At 40.7% G+C, this 8,787-nt stretch overlaps 1 long non-coding RNA gene and 1 pseudogene across 1 annotated transcript; one reads left to right on the top strand and one right to left on the bottom strand.

Annotated features, from left to right (window-relative positions):
• Positions 1–575: 575 nt before the first annotated feature.
• LOC125222181 (uncharacterized) lies at positions 576–1,595 on the top strand. The gene is made up of 4 exons (XR_016134549.1): positions 576–737; positions 836–885; positions 982–1,103; positions 1,370–1,595. It is a non-coding gene; the product is annotated as an uncharacterized LOC125222181 (long non-coding RNA).
• Positions 1,596–2,267: 672 nt separating this feature from the next.
• LOC148933634 (putative late blight resistance protein homolog R1B-14) lies at positions 2,268–4,581 on the bottom strand (annotated as a pseudogene).
• Positions 4,582–8,787: the final 4,206 nt, after the last annotated feature.

Raw genomic sequence — 8,787 nt, 5'->3', positions numbered from 1 at the left:
AAATACGAATCACACTTGATGAATCTCCGACAATACATGCTTGATCCATTCTTGCCGCATGGTTCTTGGGATTTCGGCATCTCTTGGTAGCGTCATGACCCGCTCGGGTGCCATTACTTTTTCGACATGCCATAGCAACCTTCATTTAGGCTGATTATTTTAAATACACACATTCAAAATTTAATTAATCAGAGGCCACAGTGATAAATGAGTGCCTCAACTGATTCATGTAGAATAATAGACCACACTTTGCTTCATTCTGTAGCCCATAAGGTGGTCCACAATTCAATGCCGAATTCCCACAACGGGAGCCCAATAGCAATGAGCCCAAAAGACCTCGGCCCACCAGCATAAATGCTTACCCTATTCTTAAAGTTTGTTTTGGCTGAAATTTTCATCATCAGTTGTGAATTGTGATCAACCAAGTCCTATTCTTAAAACTTATATTGACTGTAGAGTAAACAATGTTAATCCAAACAAACATTTAAACTTTAACAAACATCACCAACCATTTACATTTAGTTACCTATCTCTTTGGTCTGTACAATATCTGATAACACAACATTTTTCATTCACAGTAATTTGAAAGTAGTTAGCACACAAGTAGGAGTTTATCAACGATTCATACTTAAATAATAGGAGACTATCTCACCAGCTACCTCATCAAAGTTCTGCATCTGAAAAATTGAGAAGAAAAAAATGATAGGAATCAACCAACATTCTGCGAACTGAGAAAGGTGCTTAACTATTGGCAAAGTGTGTGCCTTTTCATAACCTCTTAATTAGCGGGATGGTTGCTTACTTTTATGAAAACTTTACCTGATGTCAAGCACAGGCACAATCAAGTTTGAAAGAGGATCAAGAACGCTTCACAACAACTTTAAGGTCTTCATTTCCCCAATATCTCCGTTGTTCCTCTTGTATTTTTTTTGCTGAGTACAAAAGAGATTGGTTATGATCATCGATCTCAATCAGTTGCAGTGATGAAATCAATCCAATATCATACGGAATCTCATCCAAGTATGGACAACGATGAAGCGTTAGGCACTGGAGCCTCGGAAAGTGACTACAGATATATCAAATTACCAAGTTCCTCATCAAAGGTACCCCAATGTTCCCCATAGCAAGCATAGTTCTTTAGTTTAACACTTGAAGATTTGGCCACCAATTCTTCCACTAGTAATGATTTGAAAAAGTTATGATAATGTGGGATCCATTGTTAAAAGTGGACAAAGTAAATAAATCTGCAATAATTCAGTTTTCAAATGTTACTCCTATTTTAATTTTTTGAATGGTTTTTCCCTTTTTATACGTTCTATTATACAGTTGGCATCTTAACGGTCACATAAACTCCACCATGTCACCACAGGTACTTGCGTCCCTATCTCCCGCGCTGCTACTAAAGCTTCAACACTCAGAACCACCACCTCAACTCTAGCGATGCACGAATAATTACCGGTACACAGTTCAATTCGAGAAAACTAGAAAATATCCCGATTGAACATATATATGTCTAACAAAGGATGACTATACATTCTAAACATTCTGAATTGATGCTCTATTTCTTTACAATACAAATATACTGATATTAACGACGTCAGAGACTTTGAGCCCATAAATTGGTTCGTATAGCTTTCACCAGTCACATATCACTTTTTGCCATTACCTGAGTTTATTAGTATCTTAGTACAATTTACATGACATATTCCACTGATCTATCTATATAGTGTCAACTGAGGCAATTTGAAACGTCTGAATTTAGCATTGATAATCATATTTACATATTGTTCCTTTCCACTCATTTGCCTTTGAATGCTCTCACTTGTTTATACAAACTGGTTCAACTACATTAACAAAGACAAAGAACCATGCAGAGCAGCCTTTTTCTCCCCTATGTAGATTACTGTAAACAAGAATGGTAATCCAAACAAATATTCTCCAATGCTACACAGATAACATAATATTATACTATCATTCACAGTTATTTGAAACTAGCTTGCAAACAAGTACTTAGGATTTTATCAACCATTCATACTTAAACAAACATCAACATTCAACAACCATTGCACCTTTATTTATTTGCCTTTTTCATCGGTAGAATATCTGATAAGCTACCTCCTTTTAAGCTCTGCATCTGAAAAAATGACATGAATCAACCAACATTCTAAGAACTAATAAATGTTAAAAAGACAGGAAGATGCTTAGATATTGCAACTTTTATGAGTTCCTTACACTGTATGATGGACACGGTCAGGTCTGACAGAGGATCAAGAACGCTTCACAACTACCTTTAGGGGATCATATTTGTGATCTTTCCTGTGTATATCTTGTATTTTATTTGCCGAGTACAAAAGAGATTGATTGTGATCATCGATCTCAATCAGTTTAAGTGGATGAATATTTCCAATATCATGCGGAATCTCATCCAAGTATGGACAACGATGAAGCATTAGGCCCTTGAGCCTCGGAAAGTGGCTACTTTTAGTTGTCCAACACTGCAGATTTGATTCATCGATAAGCAGGAGTATCAAATTACTAAATTCCCCCTCAATGGTTTCCCAGTGTTCCCCATGGCAAGCATAGTTCTTTAGTTTCAACACTTGAAGGTTAGGCAACGGACCAAAAATGTTCATACCTCTCCAAGAAATCCACCGGCCACTCAGTTCTAATTTTTTCAGCGACATAGGTAAATAAGTCAGACGTGGCACATATGAACCATGATGCATCTCCAATTTCAGCTTCTCAACTTGACGCAGATGTATAAGATTGTCAGTATAATCATATGCAGCACCAAACTTATTTCCAGAGTAACATATTCCCAACTTTTTTATGTTGGGAATCATTTTCACCATCTTAACAGTGCACACAAAGTCTATTGCCATGGAAAGCGTTTGCAAGTTTACTAGAGAAAGAGTTACTCTTTCAGGAAGGGGTAAAGGTTGAAATGAGAAGGCGATAAGATGTCTCAACTGCCTCAGACTCCAAATCTCTACTGGCAAACGAACATCAGATCTATAAATAATTAAAGTCTGCAGATTCTGAAGCTTTGCTATAGCTGGAGGGACAATACTATCAGGAATGTTGGAAGCAAGGTAAGTGAGATTAATCAGTTCAAACACTTGACCTAGCTCCCAGTATGAATGATCATTTCTAAGTAAAGTGCGCTACATTGCAATTGGGCATATACCCTCTTTGTGGGATGCATATGATAGAAGTGGTGCATGAGCTATGCGTAGAGTCTCTAAGATGTAGATCATGCCAACTAACACTTATGCGATGATGATTTTGGAGTACTTCTGGAAGAAAATGTCTTCTCAAGATAGGAGTAGGGAGGTAGTCCATAACAGAAAGAAAGAAGAACTTCTCTCGCCCGACCTGTCTCACACAAAAGTCCCGCACCATAATATGCAGCCTGCAACTTTTGATTTTTCCATCAATATTGCGGCTAGTGACCAAAACTAGACTTTGCCCAATCAGATCATTCAAGCACCTCTCCGCTGCCAGTTCTTGCCTTTCAAATTCAAATTGATGTTCCCAAAAGCCCTCAGCTATCCAAAGTTTGATGAGTTCAGAGGCATGGACCTCATACTCTTCAGGAAAAGACGCCATATACAAGAAACACTCCCTCAAATGTGGAGACAAGTGGTTGTAACTCATTTGATCCCAACTGCCTGTCATTTACTTCAATTTTTTGCCACAACTTGGGAGTTCTAGGAATCTTGGATAAAAGTCCTGCCACATTAACAATTGAGAGGGGCAGTCCTCCACATCCTTTTACTATTTTTTCCCCAACACTACGTAGCTCTTGAGGACAATCTTGATCTCTGAAACCTTATGGTGGAACAAACGCCAACTTTGTTCATCATCCAAGAAACGCATCATATAAATGGGGCTCCAACTGCTAGTAGCATAAGTAGCCACATTCGTTAGCCTTGTGGTTAATATGATCCGGCTTCTACAATGATTGTCAGGCAATTGCTTCTGCATATCATCCCAAGCTTTTGCACTCCGCATGTCATATTATCAAATACCTCCTCCGTGATAAGATTTTGTGAATTTCAAGCTTCTCTGCTTCCATTCTTTCCATCGAATCTCTTCCAACTGGATCTACTTTTCCTTTGAGCGAAGCAAGTAATTGTGAGAGAATACTTGGTATACTATAATCATGTGATATTGTGACCCAAGCTCGAATATCAAAATGATGCTTAACCAATGAATGATTATAAATATGTCTAGCAAGTATGGACTTACCAATACCTCCCATTCCGATAATCGAGAGGATTTGTAGGTTGGAATAGGATGAATAGTCAGTTATTCGGTCCATCACCTGTAGTATATCTTCATCAAAACCAACCACAGCCACATCATCTTTGGTCGTGATTGATGGTGAATCACTGGGATCTTCGTCTACTAATTCTCTGCCACTTGACTTTATTTTGTCCGCTAATCTCCTCAACCTTCTTGTATTTATTGCAATCAGCTCAACCGGGAGATGTTCAACTTCACTCTTGAGTACAGACGAACTAGCAGCAGGAGAATCACTGACAGAGTCAGAATTGCTCTTGCAGTAGTCAACGACATCTCCAACAGTTGAGTCGAGCTCCTCAGCCAATTTCCCCAACTGATATGAAAGTTTGAAAGTGTTAATTATGGAGCCTAATCTCCAACCATATTTAGGATTTGTTTCCTAGAAGTATATTTCCCTGTGATAGATTTATTCCATAGAAGATATTTCCTTATGGAATATGTTTCCTAGTTGACTAGAATTAGGACTCTCTATTTTGCTTATAAATAGAGGTGTCCCCTCATTGTAAAATCATCCTGAAATTATATAGTGAAATCTCTGGCTTGGCATCGCCCCTAGACGTAGATACACTTTGTATGGAACTGGGTAAACAATTCGTTGTGTTCATTCTCCTTTTATATTCGTGATTGCCTGTGTTTATTTCCCAACAACTGGTATCTAGAGCCTAGGGTTTAAGAGGCAGAAATCACGATGGGGATCGACGGGAAGATTGCTGTAGAGAAGTTCGACGGATCTGATTTCGGATTTTGGAAGATGCAGATTGAGGATTACCTGTACGGTAAAGATATGTGGAAACCTTTAAAAGCCAAACCCGAAAAGATGGAACCGGAGGAGTGGGAGCTGCTGGACAGAAAAGCGATGAGCGCGATTAGGCTATCGTTGTCCAAGGAGGTGGCTTATCACACGACTGCAGCAAAGTCGACGAAGGAGATGATGAAGATCTTGGAGGATATGTATCAGAAACCATCAACGGCAAACAAGGTACATCTGATTAGACGATTGTTTAATTTTAGAATGCAAGAGGGAAAGGAGGTGCAACAACATCTCAACAAGTTCAACATGATTACTTCGCAACTGAACTCTGTTGATATTAAATTCGCTGATGAAATTCGTGCCCTAATTTTGCTATCGTCCCTGCCTGAGAGTTGGGCTGGCACAGTGACAGCAGTTACTGCTGCAGAGACAAACCTGACAGTTGACAGAGTAAGAGATCTGATGATTGGTGAGGAAGTTCGCCGGAAAGAATCGGGATCTTCTACTTCTGGTTCAGTATTGAGTACAGAACAGAGAGGCAGATCGAAGGGAAGGCAAAATCGTGGAAGATCAAAATCCAGAGGAAGGAGCCAATCTAAGAAGGATTTGGATCGAGTTAAATGCTGGAATTGTGATGAGTTTGGGCACTTTAGAAATCAGTGTGAGGCACCGAAGAAATATAAGAATAAGGATCAGAAAGAGAAGAATACAGCAAACGCTACCATGTCAGATGACGATGGCGAGGCGTTGGTCCTAAGTGTGAGTAGTCCGATGGAATCGTGGGTATTGGATTATGGAGCTTCGTTCCATTCATGCAGCAATGTGGAGGTAATGGAAAACTACGTTCCTGGCGATTTAGGGAAAGTATATCTGGCTGATGACGAGCCCTTAGATATCGCGGGAAAGGGAAACGTGAAGGTAGTGACATCCAATGGATCCGTAATAAAACTGAATGGAGTCAGACACATTCCTGGATTACAGAGAAACTTGATTTCGATTGGGCAGCTTGATGCAGAAGGGTACACGGTAACATTTGGTTGTAGCAATTGGAAGATTACCAAGGGAGTTATGATAGTAGCTCGAGGTAAGAAGGAGGGTACGTTGTATACCACAACTAACTCCAAAGAATGCATTGATCTTGCAAGTGAAGCAAATAATGCAGATTTGTGGCATTGTCGTCTTGGCCACATGAGCGAGAAAGGGATGAAGATAATGTGCTCAAAAGGTTTACTGCCGGGCCTGAAAACAGTTGAAGTTGGCCCATGCGAGGATTGCGTGTTTGGGAAACAGAAAAGGGTGAGTTTCTCAAGAGGAGGCAGAAACTTGAAGACGCAGAAGTTGGAGTTGGTCCATAGCGATCTATGGGGACCAGCACCTGTGAAGTCCCTAGGAGGCTCTGAATATTATATGACATTCATCGACGACTCCACTCGAAAGGTATGGGTTTATTTTCTGAAGAGTAAATCTGATGCGTTTGATACTTTCAGGAAGTGGAAAGCCCTTGTTGAATCTGAAACCGGGCTGAAGGTGAAGTGTCTAAGATCCGATAATGGAGGAGAATATGAACTTGTAGAGTTCAAGGAGTTTTGCGCAGAGAATGGAATTCGCATGGAGAAGACTGTGAAAGGAACTCCACAGCAGAATGGAATCGCGGAGCGCATGAACATAACATTGAATGAGCGAGCAAGATGCATGAAGTTGAAAAGTGGATTGCCAAAGAATTTTTGGGCAGATGCAGTCAACACAACTGCGTTCCTAATCAACAGAGGTCCATCAGTTCCGTTGGAGTTTCGGATACCCGTGGAGGTTTGGACAGGAAAAGAGGTGAATCTATCTTACCTACGTATCTTTGGTTGTGTTGCTTATGCTCATGTTAGTTCTGTTGAGAGAAGTAAGTTGGATGAAAAATCTATTAAGTGTACGTTCATTTGTTATGGAGGCGATGAGTTCGGTTATAGACTCTGGGATGAGCAGAACCGTAAGGTTATTCGCAGTAGAGATGTCGTTTTCAATGAACAGGTATTATACAAGGATAGATTGGAGGCATCGAGTTCCAGCAGTTCTGAGCCCCAAGTAGTCGAGCTAGACATCTCAAACTCGAGTGGGAGCAAGGAGAGTCAGAATGTTGAAGAGGTGCTTGAAGAAGAACCAAGCACTCCACCACCGATTATTCCGCTGCCTAAACAGACTAGAGAGCGACGTGCACCTGATAGGTACTCGCCCTCTAATTTCTATTTGCTACTTACTGATGGTGGTGAACCTGAGTGTTATGCAGAGGCAGGAGAAGGCCCTGATAAACGAAGGTGGAAAATTTCCATGGCTGACGAGTTTGCCTCTCTTCTCCTGAATGGCACATGGGAGCTTGTGGAACTTCCAAAAGGGAAAAAGGCATTGCATTGCAAGTGGGTCTATCGAATCAAAGGTGAAGCTGATGGTAGAAAGCGCTACAAGGCTAGGCTGGTTGTCAAGGGATTTGAGCAACGATACGGTATTGATTATACAGATGTCTTCACTCCTGTTGTGAAACTGACTACTATTCGTTTAGTGTTGAGTATGGTAGTTGCAGAAAATCTATTGTTACATCAGATGGATGTAAAGACGGCATTCCTTCATGGTGATTTGGAGGATGAGTTGTACATGACACAGCCCGAGGGATTCGTAGTAAAAGGAAAGGAAAATCTTGTGTGCAAGTTGAAGAAGAGCTTGTATGGCTTAAAGCAAGCTCCCAAGCAGTGGTACAAGAAGTTTGATGGATTCATGATGGAGATTGGCTATAAAAGATGCTACGCTGACCATTGTTGTTACTACAAGAGGTTTGACAAGAGCTATCTTATCCTGTTATTATATGTTGATGATATGTTGATCGCAGGAGGTGATCCAAAGGAGATGGATAAGTTGAAAAGGCAATTGTCTGAACGATTCTCCATGAAAGATCTTGGAGAGGCTAATCAAATTTTGGGCATGAGAATCGAGCATGACAAGGCGGCAGGAAAATTGTATCTTTCGCAAGCTGCTTACATTGGTAAGGTTTTGGAAAGATTCAACATGGATAATTCGAAGCCAGTAAGTGTGCCTTTGGGCAGTCACTTCAAGCTGTCGAAGAAGGAGTCGCCGAGTACAAAAGAAGAACGTGCTGAAATGAAGAAAGTTCCTTATGCTTCAGCAATTGGCAGTATTATGTATGCAATGGTGTGTACGAGGCCTGATATTGCACAAGCAGTGGGAGTAGTGAGTCGGTTCATGGGTGATTCGGGCAAGCAACATTGGGAAGCGGTTAAATGGATCCTTAGATACTTGAGAGGTACTACAGAAAGAGTCTTATGTTTCAATGGCAAGAATGTCGAGCTGGCAGGTTATGTGGATGCAGACTTGGCGTCCAATGATCTTGATGGGAGAAGAAGCACAACCGGGTATGTATTTACTTATGGTGGTACTGCTATTTCATGGACTTCTAAGTTGCAGAAGACCGTTGCCTTGTCTACTACGGAGGCTGAATATGTAGTCGCAACGGAGGCAAGCAAGGAGATGGTGTGGTTGCAGAGTTTCTTAGATGAACTTGGGAAGGAGAACAAGAGTAGCAGACTCTACAGTGATAGTCAGAGTGCTATTTTCTTGGCAAAGAATCCAACGTTTTATTCTAGGACAAAGCATGTGGAGTTGAAGTATCATTACATTCGGCACCTAGTGGAGATGAAAATCCTGCAACTTGAGAAGATACTTGGAAATGA

Source organism: Salvia hispanica, chromosome 1, assembly GCF_029641045.1.
Source record: "Salvia hispanica isolate PSC_SH4W2 chromosome 1, Shi_PSC_v1, whole genome shotgun sequence".
NCBI classification, from domain to species: domain Eukaryota; kingdom Viridiplantae; phylum Streptophyta; class Magnoliopsida; order Lamiales; family Lamiaceae; genus Salvia; species Salvia hispanica.
This window is presented reverse-complemented; position numbering and strand designations above follow the sequence as displayed.